Genomic DNA, 19,766 nt, shown 5'->3' on the forward strand with positions numbered 1-19,766 from the left:
GGATATAAAATAAATCCACATAAATCATCAGCATTTCTATACATGACCAACAAAGTCCAGCAGCAAGAGATAGAAAGAGAAATTCCATTTAAAGTAACGGTAGGTAATATAAAATACTTGGGAGTCTACTTGCCAAGACAAACCCAGGAACTCTATGAACACAACTACCAAACACTCTTCACACAAATCAAATCAGATCTAAATAATTGGAAAGATATCAATTGCTCATGGATAGGCAGAGCTAATATAGTAAAAATGACAATACTGCCTAAATTAATTTACTTATTCAGTGCCATACCAATCAGGCTACCTAAAAATTATTTTATACAGCTAGAAAAAATAATAACAAAATTCATCTGGAAAAACAAAAAATCAAGAATATCCAGGGAAATAATGAAAAAAAATTCACAGGAAGGTGGGTTAGCGGTACCAAACCTGGAGCTTTACTATAAAGCGGCAGTCATCAAAACTATCTGGTACTGGCTAAAAAATAGAGTGGTAGATCAATGGAATAGGCTAGGCTCAGGAAATGCAGTAGTAAATGACACTAGTAATGTAGTGTTTGATAAACCCAAAGACTCCAGCTTCTGGGATAGGAACTCAGTATTTGACAAAAACTGCTGGGAAAACTGGAAGATAGTATGGCAGAAATTAGGCTTAGACCAACATCTTACACCTTATACTAAAATAAGGTCAAAATGGATACATGATTTAGACATAAGAGGTGATACCATAGGTAAATTAGGAGAGAAAGGAATAGTGTACCTATCAGATCTTTGGAAAGGAGAACAGTTTATGACCAAACAAGAGATAGAGTATATTATAAAATGCAAAATGGATGATTTTGATTATATTAAATTAAAAAATTTTTGTACAAACAGAAGCAATGAATCCAAAATTGGAAGGGAGGCAGAAAACTGGGAAACAATTTTTGAGGCCAGTGCTTCTGATAAAGGCCTCATCTCTAAAATATATAGGGAATTAAATCAAATTTATAAGAATCCAAGTCATTCCCCAATTGAGAAATGGTCAAAGGATATGAATAGGCAGTTTTCTGATGAAGAAACCAAAGCTATCTATTCCCATATGAAAAAATGCTCTAAATCTCTAATGATTAGAGAGATACAAATAAAAACAACTCTGAGGTACCATCTGACACCTATCAGATTGGCTAAAATGACAAAAAAAGGAAAATAATAAATGTTGGAGAAGCTGTGGGAAAATTGGAACACTAATCCATTGTTGGTGGAGCTGTGAACTGATCCAACCATTCTGGAGAGCAATTTGGAATTATGCCCAAAGGGCAATAAAGCTGGGCATACCCTTTGACCCAGCAATACCACTTTTGGGTCTTTTTCCCAAAGAGATCATGGAAGGGGGAAAGGGACCCACATGTACAAAAATATTTATAGCTGCTCTTTACGTGGTGGCAAAGAATTGGAAGTTGAGGGGGTGCCCATCAATTGGGGAATGGCTGGACAAGTTGTGGTATATGAATACAATGGAATACTATTGTGCTATAAGAAACGATGAGCAGGAGGAGTTCAGAGAAACCTGGAGGGTCAGAACTAGAAGAACATTGTACACAGTAACATCAACATTGAGTGTTGATCTACTGTGATGGACTATATTCTTCTCACCAATGCAATGGCACAGAAGAGTTCCAGGGAACTAGTGATGGAAGAGGATCTCCAAATCCAGGAAAAAAAAAAAAAGAACTGCGGAGTATAGATGCTAAATGAACCATACTATTTCTTTTGTTTTTGATGCTGTTGTTTTTTTTCTATTTTGAGGTTTTCCATCATTGCTCTGATTTTTTTCTCTTATAACATGACTAATGCAGAAATAGGATTAATGTTATTATGTGTGTATATATATACACATATATATATATATATATATATATATATATATAACCTTTATCAGATTACCTGCTGTCTAGGGGAGGGGGGAAGGAGGGAGGGGAGGGAGGGAGAAAAATCTGAAATTGTAAAGCTTGTATAAACAAAGGTTGAGAATTATCTTTACATGTAACAGAAAAAAAAATAAAATACTTTATTAATTTAAAAAAAAACCTAGATCAAGTGTCATTGCAAGCTCTGGCAGTTTCAATCAAGCTAAAAAGACTTTGAGTATGAGCCCAGTGAAATCAGATCCCTTGCATGGGATCTGATGACAAGTTTAACTAAGTCAGAGAGTCATCACCAGACTGGTCAGTGGATGATGAAATTTTCAGCAACCCACAACTCTCCAATACTTCCTACTAAATCTAAAAGAGATTGTGATGTATGTCAGTGAAGGGAATTGACACAAGGAAGGAATTACAGCTTCTTGAACAAACATTTAAAGCATACAGAAATGAATATGCTTTCCTTGATTTAAAATTGATTTTCAATCAACTGACCAATAAATACCAAGCTTTACTGAGCACCTACTAGATAACCTTGTTGACATTCTAATTAGTTCAGCTTTAGGAAGTTATCACTCATTCAACATATTCAACTACATGATCTGGGGACCTCCAAAGATTCTGGATTCACACAGACTAGATTCCATTCTGGGACGGGATGGGGGAATAAGGTCTGAACTTAAGAAAGTTATTTTGTATTTTGTATTTTGTCTCTTGGACTCATTGCCCCCCACCTAGAGTACTCCAGGAATATTTCCAAATATGCTCATGGTACAATTTATGTCTAGATTTCCTCAAATATGGTTAATAGGGTCCCCAGCTCCTATCCAGGTCCTCAAGGTACTAATGTGTATAGGGTATAGAACAGCCTTAATTTCGCATCATATAAGTTCCTCAATGCAAAAGACTCACGGTAACTTATAAACGAAGACAGAGTCATAAACAATTCCTCCCTAGAACCCCTAGAAGTTGAACATACTTATTTTTTTTTTGCAGGCAATGGAGGTTAAGTGACTTGCCCAGGGTCACACAGCTAGTAAATGTCAAGTGTCTGAGGCCGGATTTGAACTCAGGTACTCCTGAATCCAGAGCCGGTGCTTTAACCACTGCACCATCTAGCTGCCCCAGTGAACATACTTATAAGACTGGTGAACAATTTCTATACTGTCAGACACTGTACCAGTAAATCATGGCTTTGTTCCCCAGGTCATATCCTACTCAAGAATTAAGTGGATATTCTTATTCTTTATCTAAAAAGCATGCTGCATTAGGAAATATCCTCTCTCTAGAACTTTCAAATTTACAGCTAGGTAGTGCAGTGAATAGAGCACCAGCCCTAGAGTCAGGAAGACCTGAATTCAAATCCAGCTTCAGACACTTAATGGCTATGAGACCCTAGGCAAGTCACTTAACCCTGTTTACCTCAGTTCCTTGTCTATAAAATGAGCTGGAAAAGGAAATGGCAAACTATTCCAGTATCTTTGCCAAGAAAACCTCTAATGGGGTCATGAAGAGTCAGACACAACTGAAATGACTCAACAACAACCTTGTGATTACCCATGATGCACCTGCCAAAGCTGCTACTGCTACTCAGGAAATTTCCCTTCTCAGGCTAGAAAGCGAGATTCCAGGGCCACACACCTGGGGAGTTCAAAATAGAAGAATGTCATGAGAATGACATATTGACAATAGGGATTGGTTCATTCTTTGTATTAGGATTCCCAATGCCTAGCACACAGAAAGCACTTAATAAAGGCTTGATGACTGAGTTTCCAAAAGCTCCCCTACTGCAGATAATCATCAACTACCCCAGGGCAAGACAGGAAAGGAAAAATCCCCTGCTCACACATGCTGCTGCATTCCAGAAAAAAAAAGTAGGGGAAAAGCCTAAAATGACTGAAGAGAGCAAAAGAGACTAACCAGCTCACTTTTATAGACCACAGAAAGGAGAGGTGAGTTCTCAGTTAAGTCAGTCATAAAGAGGCAATCCAGCTCTCTGAAATTCAATTCATACATGAACAGTGGGTATGCTCAGATTCTACGTGGAAGTGTCTTCCAAGTAATGGCCCACCTCAGACTGACTAGAGAACTCTTAGGATTGACCAGCGACTCTGCAAATCACCCCTCTTATAATGTATTTACTAATCACCTTCTATGTACTCAGTGTTTCCAGGTATAAAAAAATGAATGAGACAGACTACCGGCCCTAAAGATGATTACGATCTAAAAGAAAACTTCTGTTTGTCTACCATATCTATAGCTTACTAGGGTACACCAAACCATAAACTAGACAAATGTCCAATTGTTGTCTAGATTCCTGAAAAGTTAAAATGACCTGAGAATATTTCATATAATTTTGGATCTGATAGATGAGTTGGTTAGTTTTACTGACTTGGTTGTTGCTTTTTTTCTTTTTTTAGTCTTTATTTTAATGACTCTCTGGTAGGAGGAGAGTGGAGACTATATTGGATATGCAGGTGATGTTTAAAAAGATAACAATAAACATTTTAAATAAATTAAAATCTATTTTAAATTTCGATTAAAACAAGAAAACATGCAATTTAACCAATTTCCATATTTTTAGTCCCTTCAAAACATTTTTAGTTTCTCCTCCTGATGAAATTAAAAGGGTCAGTCCACACAGATCCATTTAGGCTTACCATTACTGTAAGGATTTCGGTTATCTATCATTCCCTGAAAAGTTTAAACTATTTTTAACTTCAATCAACCAAAGTAAAGTACCATCTCCATAACAAAATCTCTAACATCCATAGAATTCTGATTTTAAGAGAAGTCATCCCCAACTCATTTACAGAAAGGCTACTATAAAGTAAAATAAAGAAGCTCATGATAATTGAGAGTATACCTAAGCATGCATGCAAGAAGGACAGCCGAGAATCTTCTTCCTCTTAAATGAAGCTGAGCAAAGTTTAAAGAAAGCCTAAATACGGACATGTAATAAAACTATAAATGTACTCTCCCCTTAAAGATGTTGTCAAAGAAAAAAAATATTAATACTGCACTTCAAGTTTGGGGTACAAGTCTGCTCAAAAAATTATTATAAATTTAATAATAAACTAAATCTAAAAATCTCTTGCTCAAAGAGAGAAATGGCTAAACAGAGCCCTCTCTTACCTTTGGACCTGTTGCTTTTAGACATTTAGAATTTATACAATTTGATGAATCTGGAACAAGGAAGACGGCATACTTAAGAGTTTTTGGTTTAGAGCATTTTATGTGGATTTTGGTCATTTTTTTTGTCAATAGTCACTTAATCTCCCTCTAAAACTAGTGTTTTCCTTCCTAGACCACTTCCCCCAGCAAAAGACTGAAACTGTGTCCTCCTTGTAATTAATATCATAAACCTTTTATAATGGAGAAAAGGGCACTGTTCTTAGGTGGGTCATATCATGTACGATTTGGTAAACAAAGCAATGATCTCAGCAATATAAGAAGTACTTTTTGTTCTAAGCTTGGTTACCACCCATAATCCCTATTTCCCAGGGCCTTGGCCTTTACTCTTGACCTTTTATATATCTTCCTAAAGGGAAAAGTCTGTTAAGAGTTTTAGACTAGAAAAAATATTATTGTTTAATATTTTCAGCTGAACTAAAAAGGAAGTTTTTAATATGCTTCTACAATGCCAAAAGGTCTAAGAAAGTACTGCCCTTCTCTTTTTAATTGGTGGAGATAAGAGCAATTGCTGAAGATCCATAAGATGCCATGCTAAACAGATAAGGTGAAGTCATCGAGCATTTATTAAGAGCCTACTATGTGTCAGGTATCGTGCTAAGCATTGAGGATACAAAGAAAGGCAAAATACAGTCCCTGTTCCCAAGAAGCTGGTGGTCAGTCTAATGAGGAAGGCAACAAGCAGATAACTAGGTAAAAACAAGATGTGGGCAGGATAAATTGTGGATCATCTCAGAGGGAAGGCACTATGATTTAAGGAGGACTGGGAAAGGTTTCTTGCAGAAGAACAGACTTTAGCTGAGACTTGAAGGAATCCAGGGAAACCAGAAGATGGAAATGAGCAGCAAGAGAGTTCCAGGCATGAGGGACAGCCAATGGAGTGTTGTCTTCAAAGGACAGCAATGAATGAAGTGTCACTGGTTCACAGATTGTATGAAGGGAAGTCAAGTGTGAGAAGACTGGAAAGGTGGAAAGAAGCCAGCTAATGAAAGGCTTTAAAAGCCAAACAGAGAATTTTATATTTGATCCTGGAGTGGTAGGGAACCATTGGAGTTTATTGAATTAGGGAAGTGACATGATCAGACTTGTGCTTTAGGAAAATCAGTTTGACAGCTGAGTGGACAATGGTCTAGGTGGAAGGAGACCTGAGGCAGGGAGACCAACCAGAAGAATATTTCAATAGTCTAGGTGTGAGGTGATGAGGGAGTAAACCAGGATAGTAGCAGTGTCAAAGGAGAGAAGAGCATGTCTATAGCAGATGTTACAAAGGTAGAGTTAATAAGACTTGACAACTACTTGTATATGAGTGGTGAGAGTGAGGGGTTGAAGATGACACCTAGGATGGGAGCCTGGGTGACTGAGAGGATAACCTTGATAGCAATAGGAAACTTAGGAAGAGGGAATGATTTGAGATGAAAGATGAGTTCGATTATATTGTTTATGATATCTACAAGATATCTAGGTTGAGATGCCTAATAGGTAATTGGAGATTTGAGACTGGAGATAGAAGAAAAGTCAGGACTAGACAAATAAATCTGAGGGCCATCAGCAAAGAAAATATAACTGAATCCATGGGAGCTAATGAGATCTCCGAGTAAAATTATAGAAAGAGAGAAAAGATGAGGTGACCTGGAGGACATCTATGATTTTTTAAATAATATTTTATCTTTCCCCAATTACATGTAAAAACAAGTTTTTAATATTGGTTGGGTTTTCTTTAAGTTTTGAGTTCAAAATTCTACTTCTCCCTGAAACAGTAAGCAATATAATATAGGTTATACATGTGCAATCATGTAAAACATTTCCATATTAGTCATTTTGTGAAAGAAAATGAAAGGAAGGAGGGAAGAAAGGAAGGGAGAAACAAAGAAAGAATGCTTCAGTCTGTATTGACAATATCAGTTCTTTCTCTAGAGGTGGATAGCATTTTTCAACATGAGTCCTTTGGGATTGTCTTGGATCATTGTATTTCTGAGAATAGCTAGGTCATTTATAGTTCTTCATCATACCATATTACTGTTGCTATGTACAATGTTCTCCTGGTTCTGCTCACTTCACTTTGGATCAGTTCATGTGAGTCTTTCCAAGCTTTTCAGAAGTCATCCTGCCTGTCATTCCTTATAGCAAAATAATATTCCATTACAATCACATATCATGGGGCAGCTAGGTGGCACAGTGGATAAAGTACCGGCCTTGGATTCAGGAGGACCTGAGTTCAAATCCAACCTCAGACATTTGACACTTACTAGCTTTGTGACTCTGGGCAAGTCACTTAACCCCAACTGCTTCACACACACACACACACACACACACACACACACACACACAATCACATTTCACACCTTGTTCAGCCATTCCCCAGTTGATGGTCATTCCCTTAATTTCCAGTTCTTAGCCACCACAAAAAGAGCTGCTATAAAATATTTTGTACAAAATAGGTTCTTTCCCTCCCATCTTTTTTATCTCTTTAGGCTACAGACCTAGTAGTGGTACTGCTGGATCAAAGACTATTCACAGTTTTCTAGCCCTTTGGGCATAGTTCCAAACTGCTCTCCAGAATGGCTGGATCAGTTTGCAATTCTACCAACAACACGTTAGGAGGACACCCATAATCAATGGGTATGACCTTGATGAAAATCCAGAAGAATAAAAAAGAGAAGTAAGAAGAGAAGCAGGAGAGAGTAATATCATGAAAATTTAAAGAGAAGAGTATCAGGCAAAAAAATCAAAGCTATCTATAGTCATTTGAAAAAAAGCTCTAAATCACTATTGATCAGAGAAATGCAAATAAAAACCAACTCTGAGATATCACTTCACACCTATCAGAGTGGAAAATACAACAAAAAAGGAAAATATTGAATGTTGTAGGGGATGTGGGAAAACTGGGATGCCAAGTCATTGTTGGTGGAGTTGTGAATGGATCCAATCGTTCTGGAGAGCAATTTGGAACTAGACCCAAAGGGCTATAGAACTGTACATACCCTTTGATCTAGCAATACCACTGTTAAGTTTATATCCCAAAAAGACATCCCCCAAAAAGAGAAAAAGACCTATTTCTACAAAAATATTTATAGCAGCTCTTTTTATGGTGACTAAAAATTGGAAATCAAAGGAATGCCTATCAATTGGGGAATGGCTTGTGATGAAATAATGGGATTTTAGCAGATACTCAAAGACCCACCTGTAGATTAATCTATACTGATTGAATCAAGTGAGAGTGATTGACTGCTGATTAAGCCTACTTCAAGTTAATTGGATTGTAATCACACCTGGCTATCCCTTAAGAAGGTATTGTTCTCAGAAACTAGACTGTGAACTCAACTTGAGAACACCTTCAAAGACAATGGATTTGGATGATGCCAACCAATCACCTTGAAGCAGGGTGTAAGGACCGCCTCTGTTCCAGATGTATAAAAAAGCTTCCACAAACAGCTTGCAAAAAGGGTGTTCCTGATTAAAGCAGGCTCGTGGACTTCAGGAAGAACCCAACCAGGCTGGAACTCTAGGCTAGACTGGAGCTGAAGCTTCTGATTTAAGGTGACCACACTTTAGATTTTAAACATCACAGGCTAAACAAGCTGTGGTATATGATTGTAATGGAATATTATTATGCTATAAGGAATGATGAGCAGATTGATTTCAGAAAGGCCTGGAAAGACTTATATGAACTGATGTATTGTGAAGTGAGCAGAACCAGGAGAAGGTTGTGCACAGTGACAGCAATATTGTTTGATGAAGAACTGCGAATGACTTGACTATTCTCAGAAATACAATGACCAAGATAATCCCAGAGGACTAATAATGAAGCATACTATCCACCTTGAAAGAAAGAACTGATATTGATGGAACACAGACTGAAGCATGCCATTTTTTACTTTTCTTTCATTTTTTTCTTTTATTCAAGTTTTCTTATACAAAATTACTAATATGGTAATTTTTACATAATTGCACATGTATAACATATCTGATTGCTTACTGCCTCAGGGAGGGGGGAGGGGAAGAAGGGAAGAAAGGATAAAATTTGGAACTCAAAACTTTAAATAAAAATGTTTATTGTTTAAAAAAAAAAGAAAAGTGTCATGGAGCAAAGAGTGGTTGACAGTGTAAAAGATTTCAGAGAGGTCAAGGAGGATAAGGATTGAGAAAAAGCTGTTAGATTTGTCAATTAAGAGATCGTGGGGGCAGGGCACCAGCCCTGGAGTCAGGAGGACCAGAGTTCAAATTCTACCTCAGACACTTGACAGTTACTAGCTGTGTGACACTGGGGAAGTCATTTAACCCTCACTGCCCCACCAAAAAAAATAAATAAGTTTTTAAAAAATTTTTAAAAAGAGATCATTGGTAATTTTGGAGGGAATAGTTACACCTGAATGATGTCAGAAACCAGACTGCAGAGAGTTAAGAAAAGAGTAACAGAGAGGAAAGGAAATAGAGGAATTGGCTGTAGCCATCATATTCACATTTATGCACATAAACACAAATATATGTGCATAAATATACATGTATATATTATATCTTCTGGCACTTATCATGCTCTAGCCTATATTATAGTTATTTTCCAACTCATAATCTCTACCAAAATTAATTCCTTGAAGGCAATGACTCTTTTATCTTCAAGAGGTAGCACAGAAGGGTAGAAATAGGACTAGGTTTGCTGTCAGAGGATCAGAGTTCAAATCCTGACTCTGTTACTTAGTGCCTGTATGAAGTTGGGCCTCGTGTTCCTCATCTGTAAATTGAGGGGGTTGAACAGGAGGGATCTTTAGGATGTCTGCCAGCTCTAAATCTATAATCCCATCATCCATCCTTGCAACCCCCAAAAGATCTAGACAGGGCATAGGGTAAGCACTCAAGGATTATTTAATTGAATATAGTACATCAATCAGCATGCAAACATACTTATCACTTTTTTATGGCTATCTCTAGTTTTCGGCTTCAATGTTTCTCTTCACCCTGGAGAACAGGCTGAGTGGAACTGTAACGATTGGAATGACGCCACCTGCTGGAGATTTACTGTAGAAGAGTTCCACCCATGAAGCGAAGGTCTTTGAGGGCAAGACCAGGAGTCTCTTCTTTGGCGTCAGGAAGTGACGCGGGCTAGTGGGAGGAGGAAGGAAGAGACTGGCGCTCGCTCTCGGTCTCATGCTCTTTCCTTTGGACTCTGGTGGAGAGCGGATCTAGAAATGTGCTCTCCCTTTAATAGATAGGAATCTAGGCCTCTCTCTCTTTACCAAATTCTTATTCTCCTTAATAAATGCTTAAAAGTCTAACTCTTGCTAAAGCTTATAATTTATTGACGACCACTCATTAGATATTTTAGACAGTTTAGCCAGAATTTTAGCCCTTAACAGAACTATGGTACTAAGAAAATTCCTAGTGCAGTCTCAGCAGAAAAGGAGAAAGAACTCAAAATAGAAGAGAAGCTCATCCACCAGAAAGAGGGTGAAAACAGAACCCTTTTTAATTGGGTTCACCATGCTAAACCCTCAGTTATAAGAACAGTGTTACCCCACAAGAAGGGACTTCCCACTCTCACCTAGTGCTTTTTCTGAATAGCAAAATTGTGTTCTTCACCTCACATTTTGAAATAGAAAAATTAACTTTGCTGATTTTTGTTTAACAGTTTTAATTTCCACTGTGTCTTCTTGTGGCCCAAAGTCTTTCTAATACATATCATTAATGATTTCAGCACAGCTTTGGGGCCTGAGATTTGTTAGTTAACTGCTAATAGAGGAAGCAAGAATTATGATGTTTGCAGAAGTCATACCAAAAAAAGGGGGGGCAAAATCTTGGAGCTATTTCTTCCAAACATTGGTACAGTTTCTTAATAATGGGACAATTATTTTTAATATAGTCATATGAATGTTGGCATCTCTGCAGGGTCAAGTCCATATCTCCATTCATAGTCAACAAATCGTTTTAGGAATTCGTTGATGCCAGATTTGAGGCTTTTCATGCGTCTATCCACAATGTTGATTTTTGTATCCTGCTATGTAGATCCAAAGCTCCTAAATCTAGATGCACTCCTTCTTCCCTATAACATTCTATAGAGTCTATGCCTACCTTTGCCTCATTCTTCCATTACCTGAAATGCTATGAGCCCCCAAATCTCAAATGCCCTGGCAAATTACTAGCTACCAGGAGTTATATTGGAAGCAGTAGAGAAATCCTTTGAGATGGAAAGGAAAAAATTTACATTTAGCTATTGTAAATGTAACTAAAGTCAAAGTAATAGAGCTAATTGAAGGATACCAAAAGATAAGAAAATACTGTTAATGATTTGAAAGTCATTAGATATTGTACGTCCCCCCTGTATAAGCTCCTATGCACTGCAGATCAATTCAAACTCTTGCCTAATTCAAGACATTTTACAGCTAAATAAAGCAGACCTTAACCTACTCAGTCATAAAATTAAATTAGAGAGAAAGTTCACCTTGGAAATGCCAGAATGAGATACTAACAAATAAGGAGCCCCTTTGGTTCATTTAGCCATTTATGTATGTATCTATCCATGGGCTGTCCCCATTTCCCAAGCCCCCAGGCAATGTGACAGGGAAAGCCTGCTATATAATGTGACAATGTCCTAAAGCAGTGCTAATCAGAACGCAGCAAGGTAGTTTGATTACTTTATGAATTTTCAATACGTCACTATTCATTATACAGTTAACTTCCCCACAAAAATAACTCCCTAAAATGCATAGCCTTTGTTGTCACTGCTTGTTTATCACTGTCAATAACATCTTAAGAGAAATGATCTTTCACATTTGTTCATTCTGGCCTCTTCTTTCCCAAAAGACCTAAAGATGACCTATGTGGCTAACAAGTAAGTTAAATCTATCACCATAATTTCATCTTTTAGCAGTCTTCCTTTAGATGTTTTGTGGCATCATAATAGAATTAAAAACCCAGGTTCAGGAAGTAAACCTAGAAGCCAAGGAGGTTTAAATGGTATATGACTGGATCAAGGAAAGCAACTCTTCCGAGACAAAGGTATTGACATTTTTCTAGAGCTGTACTGACAAAATGGGTCACATCAACCAAAATGGAACTTAGTAAAGAAGGCTAAGAAGAGGGACTGATGTTTGCAAGTCATTGTGACGTCTACATTAAACCTCTTTTTATAACACTGATTTCTATAGCCTTGATATCAGAAATACAGGATATTCCATTCAGTTTATCACAGATTTCCTTTGCTGGGCAGATATTTCCACTTCAGGAGTACTTTGTAAAGGAAAATTAAAGCAAAAGAGATGTTAGAAATATATACGTGCATATATACAATTATGTGTGTGTGTGTGTGTGTATACACACACATGTATTCAATTCACTAAACACATAATTTCTACAGAACATTAGATAAGTTGATACCATCTTGACTTTCAACCTTTTCAGTATCTAACCCCATTCATTTATCTCCCCAGTTTGCCATCTTCATCCTGCCTTCTGCATGTCTATTCTTCCCTTTTCAATGTAATCTTTTTGTTCAGATCTTCACAGGATCATCAAAATTAAAGAAAAAATTATTGAGAATTAGCTAAATAAGACTAAATAGTTTTAATCATTTCTTCCCCAAACCTTCATGCAATTGAATAAAGAACTTTCCAATCTCCTGGCTCTCTAAAGGGACTAGAAATTTATCTCTTGGAAACATAGAAAAGACTGGAAGTAAGAATAGAGATTATCTTGTACAACCCCTTTTTACAGATGAAGAAACTAAAACCAAGAGAAGTGACTTGCCCAAGATCAAACAGATTGGTGGCAGAGGTATGACTAGAACCTAGGTCTCCTAACTCTCAGTCTAGTATTATTTCCACTATAAAAAGGAGCTCTTATTTTGCATTAACTGTTCTATAATGCCATAGCACTATTTGTGCATGGTACTGATTAAATATCACATCATTTCCTGGATCCTCAGCTTTTATAAATTATACAAATTGAAGGATTCTTTAGCAAAATTATTAGAATAATGAGAAAAAGGCAGGGACAGACATACTTTGGATATGATCCTGACATCCAGAAAACCTTTTGTGTCTGAGACCTATGTGCTTTTAAAAGTCAATAGAAATAGATTCTGGGGTTTCTACTTAAAAAGGCAAAATGAAAGGTCCTAAAGATGCCTACCACCTAAAGATGCCTACGGCAACGACCAAAAAAAGCACCAGATGAAATAATGATCAAGAAGACTAGAAAATGCCAGTAAACTCCTCCTTCCAGTCCAGGACTACTACCAGAAACCTATGGGTGCTCAGAGGTGATATTTTTTCTTTTGTTGCAGTGGAAAGAAGAGAGAACAGAAAATAAGTAAGCTCCAGTAAAAAGAGGCACTCTGAACACAGAAATGCCAGGGAACCCTGATGCAAGCCCAAATAAAAGGGGCCTGAGGCCGTGGGCTCTTTGAGAAGGAATTGGGCCACAGGACTAGAAGTTAGACCACCCTGAAGTCTCTGGGGGCTCTTTCCTGGCCTCTCAGAGTAGTAGCTGGGGACAGGGCCAGCGCTCAATAAGTCACTAAGCAGTAAGACAGGGCAGGGCAGTGCATGTATAGGTATTTTCAGAGCCAGAGCAGGACAGGGCTAGCTCAATGATCGCATTGGTCCAATATTAGGAAAACAATATAATTGACCATATTTATAATTTTAAAAATTAATGATTATAGCAATAGATGGAGGAAAAGCTTTTGACAAAATAAAATACCCATTTATGTTTAAAAATATTTTAAAAGCATAAATAGAATTTTCCTGAATATGGTAAATAGTATTTATATGAAACCCAGAGCTAGCACTATCTATAATAGAGAAACACTAGAGACCATTGCAGTAAGATCATGGGTAAAGCAAGGATGTCAATGTCACAACTCTTACTGATACAATTTTAGAAATGCTACTACAGGAACATGGCAAAGGAAATTGATGGACTAAGTATAAGCAAAAAAAAATACACACAAATTATTGCTTTTTAAAGATGACATGATGATTTACATGGTACTATAGATTCACCTAAAATTAATTAAAATAATAACCAGTAAAGTAACAAGATATAAAACAGATGCACAAAAATCATCAGCCTTTTGGTAAATTGCTAACAAAATCCAGTAGAAAGGATTTTTTAAAAATTATATTGAGAGTATCTATCAAATATATAAAATATCCAGAAAAGAAGCCTCCTTACCAAGACAAACAGGAACTATATGGGTACAAATACAAAATATATGGAAATAAAGACAAATAATTGGAGAGATATAATAGCACATGTTTAATCCATGTCAATATAATAAAAATGACAATATACTACCTAAATTAATATAACTCAGTGCCATGCCAAACAAATAATGGATCACCCTATAGAACTAGAAAGAATAATAAAAAAAAATTTCTATAAAAACAAAAGGCCAAGCATCTCAAGGGAGATCCTGAAAAAATTGGAAGGAAGGGAAGCCTACCAATACCAAATCTGAGCACTAGACTTATAGTCAAGAAGACCTAAGTTCAAATCTGACCTCAGACACTCACTTCCTGTGTGATCCTAGACAAGTCACTTAACTTCGGTCTGCCTCAGTTTCCTCATCCGTAAAATGAGGACAATAATAGCACCTACCTCCCAGACTTTTTGTGAGGCTAAAGGAGATAATATTTGTAAAAGTGCTTTGCAAACTTGTTACTGCTACATAAATGATGATGACAATGATGATTCAGACTAAACTACAAGAAACAATCACTAAAAAATGCTATTGGTTTAAAAATAGAAAATTAATTAATGGAACAAATTAGATTTACAAGATCCAGAAGCAATTAAGCATAGCTCTAATTATGCTCTAAAACTAAGAACACTAACTACTGGTGTAGGGACTGATTATATGATTTTTTCTGGGAAAATGGAAAGCAGTTTGGGAGAATTAAGCTTGGACCAATTTAGATCAAAATCTCATACCACATATCACATGAGCTCCAAATGTATATGTGGCCTAGATATAAAAGGACATATCATAATCAAATTAAGGAAAAGAGGGAAATATGCCTTTCACAATTATGAATAAAGGGAGAGTTCATAAAATGAGGGGAGGACACAAATGACTTTAAAAGATAAAATAGATAATTTTGATTATGTAAAACCGAAAAGTTTTACCACAAACAAAATAGATGTAGTTAGAATTAGAAAGGAAACCGTGAACTAGGGAGAAAAATTGTGACAAATTTCTCTGTTAAAGATCTGGTATCAAAGTATATAGGAAATCAATACAATTATAAAAGTACAAGAGACATTCCCTCAATAAAAAATGGTCAAAGAAAGTGAACATAAGTCCTCAAAAAAAGTATTAATAATCATATGAAAATAGTCAAGTCACCAATAATAAGAGAAATTCAAATTAAAACAGTTCTGAAGTTCTATCTCACACCCATTGGATTGGCAAAGAAAAGAGAAAGTAACAATTACTAGAGGGGTTATAGGAGGACAGGCACACTAATGTACTTGAAGTTGTGGATTGGTCCATCAGTTCTGAAAAGCAGAACTGTTCTGTATACCCCAAAAGTTCTGTATAACCCAAGAGTCACTAAACTTAACCCAGTGATATCATGACTAGACATATACCCCAAAGAGATCAAAGACAGTGGGAAGGAACACATATATAGAAAAATACTCATAGCAGCACTTTTGATGTAGGAAAATTGAAAACAAAATAGATACTCATCCACTGAGGTATGGCTGAACAAGTTATGGCACATGAACATAATGAAATATTATTGCTCTTTAAGAAATAAAGAAAAAGATGGACTTAAAGAAAACTAGAAAGAATAGCATGAACTGATACAAAGTGAAGTGTGTAAAGCCAGAAGAACAACTTAAATAATGAGTACAATAAAGAAAAATAACTTGGAAGAACTTAAGAACTCTGATCAATGCAATGAGTAGTCACAGTTTGGGAAAACCAATAATGAAATGTGCTTCTTTCCATCAAATGGAAGAGAGGTGGTAGACTGTAGGAACAGAATATGAACATGTCTTCAGAAATGACCAATTTGTGAATTTGCTTTGTTTCACTATATTTATATGTTACAAGAGAGGATTCTTATTAGGAGGGGTAGGGAAAATTTGTGATGGGAATTAGAGAGATAGTGATGATATAAAGAAATGAAGAAAAAGAGAAAAATGTCAATGAAACATTTAAAAATACAAAGAACAAAATCCAGAAGGGGACACAAACAATTAGGGTAGTGTTGTACTGCCATGTCATATTTAGACACAGACATATATGTGTATATATATATATATATATTCATATGTGTATACATATATAGCTACATATGTAATTTTTGTAGACAAGCAGTAGACAAGTTTCACATAAAAGCCTCTTTTCCTATTCTTTGCATATGAAAACTCTCATATGTGTTGGTTTTTATCAAAATAAATTTTTTTGAAAGATAATTTCAATAAAAAAAAGACATTGAGTCACCTGGGACTGAATTTTGGACTATGACACAAAATGCAAAGGAATCTAGAAATAGAGGGCTTTCTGGAAATGGGAATGCCCACCAAAACCAAGAACATCTAGAAAAGGAACCCATGATTACCAAGAGCCAGCCAGAATGGCTTCATTCTGAATGATTAATACCATAATCTGAGTTTTTCCTTTTTGTCAGGGTTATAACAGTAGAAGAGAATGATATATGTTATCATTAGTATACCCAGATTTTAAGAATCTGAACATTATACACAGTATCAACAAGGGGGTAGCTAGGTGACGCAGTGAATAAAGTACCAGCCCTGGATTCAGGAGGACCCGAGTTCAAATCTACCTTCAGACACTGGACACTAGCTGTGTTACCCTAGGCAAGTCACTTAACCCTCATTGCCTCCAAAAAAATCCAAAAACGACAACAAAAAAATAATCTGACAAAGTTACTCATGCTATTCTAGTGGGCTGGGTGAATTTAGAATTGGTTGAAAGTCTAGAACCAAAGAATAATCACCTATGGTTATTGGAAAATGGTCTCTAATAAAGTTCCCCAAGGATCTGTGCTGTTTAACTGTTTTTATAAAGGGCTTGGATAAAGATCTAGATGGCAAAGCTAGAGAAAATAGTTAGCACATGGGAGGGCAGAGTCAGGATCCAAAAAGATATCAGTTGGTCAGTATGTTGGGCTGAATCTAATATGATGAAATTGAATAAGAGAAACATAAAGTCTCCATCCTCACAAGATAGAGAAGGTATGACTAGACTGCAGATTATATAAAAAAATGAGAGTTTTAGTGGTTTGCAATCTTAAAACAAGTCAACTGTGTGAGATTGCACTGCACCATGCTCCCCTTCATGTTAAACAGTGGCCAAATGAGATACTGCAATCTTAGTCCATATTTAGAGAAGCACGGTATCCAGGACCAAAGAACTGATGGACCCCGCCAAACTCTTTGCTGGTCAAATCACTTCTGCAAGCTTGTGTTCAGTTCTAGGGTCCCCATTTAGGTAGAGATTGTCCAGAGAGGGGCTTGGAGATCATGTCCAGGATGGGCTAAAGGAAGTAGGGATGTTGAAATTGGAGGAAAGACATCTTAGGGAGAACATAAGAACTGGCTTCAGTTATTTGAAGGGATCTCCCCTGGAAGAGGGATTAGATTGTTTTTCCTTCTGTTTAGCCCCAGAGAATAGAACTCAGAACAAAAGAAGGAAATTGCAGAGGAGAAGATTTAGGCTTCCTGGAAATTGTAGCTGCCCCAAAGTGGAACAGGTCATCTCCCACCTCCTGCCCCAACCTCATAGAGGTCTTTAAGCAAAGGTTTTATATTATCACTTTTCAGTATGTTATAGTAGAGATTCCTGTTTGGGTACAAGTTGGACTAATTGACACATGAGGTCATTTCCAACTGCAAGGTGCTGTGATTATGCCTTTTTATTAGAAGAGGAACAAAGAATTATTGGGGAAGTCTCCCCATTCACTGTGTATATTCTGACTCGGGCAAGAGATTCTCTCCATTCTCTCCAGTTCCTTATTAATGCACCTTTCAATCAGTACTGAAGCACCTTTCTCAAACCCATCCTTGAACAAAGAACTCAGAGAATGTCCAGGTACCTTAATGGACTCACACATACACACAACAAAAAGCTGCAGGCATTAGAATTAAAAGTGTATCTCAGCCTCCTGTAAATTGTCGACCACTGCAAAGACTGACATTAATAACAAAACATAAAGACATTAGGACCCGAATCCTCCTCCAAACCCCTTAGAAGCTCATCCATTACCCTCTAGCTGAATCTAACCAATCACCATGAAGGAAGTTACTATATCAGTGTGAACACAGCTTGTTCTCCCACTGTAAGTGCAGCTAAAAGGGGAAGGGGCCTGTTTATTTCCTTATAACCCCTTCCCATGAAAGCAAAATATTAACCGTTCTTTTTTAAAAGAATTTTTATGCAATCCACAATTCAACCAAGCACATCATTTCTAATTACAGCATTTTCTGTTAGGTGCAGAGCACTTTTTTAGCATTTAATGTAACCATCAGAATTGGAAAAATTTCAAATCCAGTGAAACACCTGGATATTTTTTTGTCTAAGAGTGACACAAGCGGCTTTCTGGGACATACAAGTCAGCTACAAAGCAGGTCAACCTGTCCAGAGGATAGACTGACTTGATGAACATATTATTTGAGGATTAGCTGATTTGAATAAAGGCATCCAAGGTTCCTCTTTTCTCAATTCTGTCCTTTTCTCTGCCACTGTTAAAGACCACAGGATGCTTTAGGAATGCCTATAAAACTCAGAGTAGTGGTCAAGACCATATTCCATTTCACTTAGTAGAAAATGGTCTAAGTTTACTCTCAGGCACCAACTTACTTGAGATAACAGAGAGCCCAGGCCAGAGGTCAGGGATAATTCTGGCTTATATTTTATGTTCTTCATATGGATTCCTTCTGACATTTCTGGTCGATAAATTAACACACGTGACTCTGGATGCTTATACCAATGTCTTGGTATATCTTTTTTTCCTGATTTCTACCAGTAGCTATGAGAGATATCGTTCATTCCCTACCCTTGTTGTTCCGCAAAGACCAATTCCAGAGAGGGGGGGGAAACAGCCTCATAGACCATGTAGGACAGCCTGAAGCTGCTTACATCATTCTGGGGATAAAACAAAAATGTCCATTTGCATAAAACAAAAATATCCAAGTTCATTCTTGCTTGATGTACAGATAGTTGGCGGATAGAGGTCTTGGTATTTGCCCTGATCTCTAGAAGAGAATCATACTCACCAAGCCAAAGACCTAGAGATGATTTTCTCCACCCTACCTACCCTAGTCATTTTTCATTTGCTCTATTTCACTGGGAAGATTCTGAGGTCTAAAGCCAAATCAGCTCAATGATATTTTGTTATCCAAACTAAAATGGTGGTGGGAAAGACAGCCCTAAAACTCTGAAGGTGGGAACAGATTCACAAGAGCCTACCAAAGAAAACTAGATGGATCTAGAAAACCATCTCCACAGCACAACCAAACAAATGAGGCCTTTTACTTTGTTTTCCAGAATTTTCTAGATATCAATGAGTAAAGCATAAAAGAGCAATTAATCAGCCAGGGCTTCTTCTCCATCTGTGAGTCTCTGTCGCCATCTGCTGCTCACCAGCACACATGCCACACTCAACATCACCAGAGGACCCAACAACAGATGCCAGAA

At 37.0% G+C, this 19,766-nt stretch overlaps 1 protein-coding gene across 1 annotated transcript in view; it reads right to left on the reverse strand.

Annotated features, from left to right (window-relative positions):
* Positions 1-19,766, reverse strand: part of CFAP58 (cilia and flagella associated protein 58) — a 119,864-nt gene that overhangs the window by 41,865 nt on the left and 58,233 nt on the right. The window lies entirely within an intron of this gene.

Source organism: Dromiciops gliroides, chromosome 2, assembly GCF_019393635.1.
Source record: "Dromiciops gliroides isolate mDroGli1 chromosome 2, mDroGli1.pri, whole genome shotgun sequence".
Taxonomy (NCBI): Eukaryota; Metazoa; Chordata; class Mammalia; order Microbiotheria; family Microbiotheriidae; genus Dromiciops; species Dromiciops gliroides.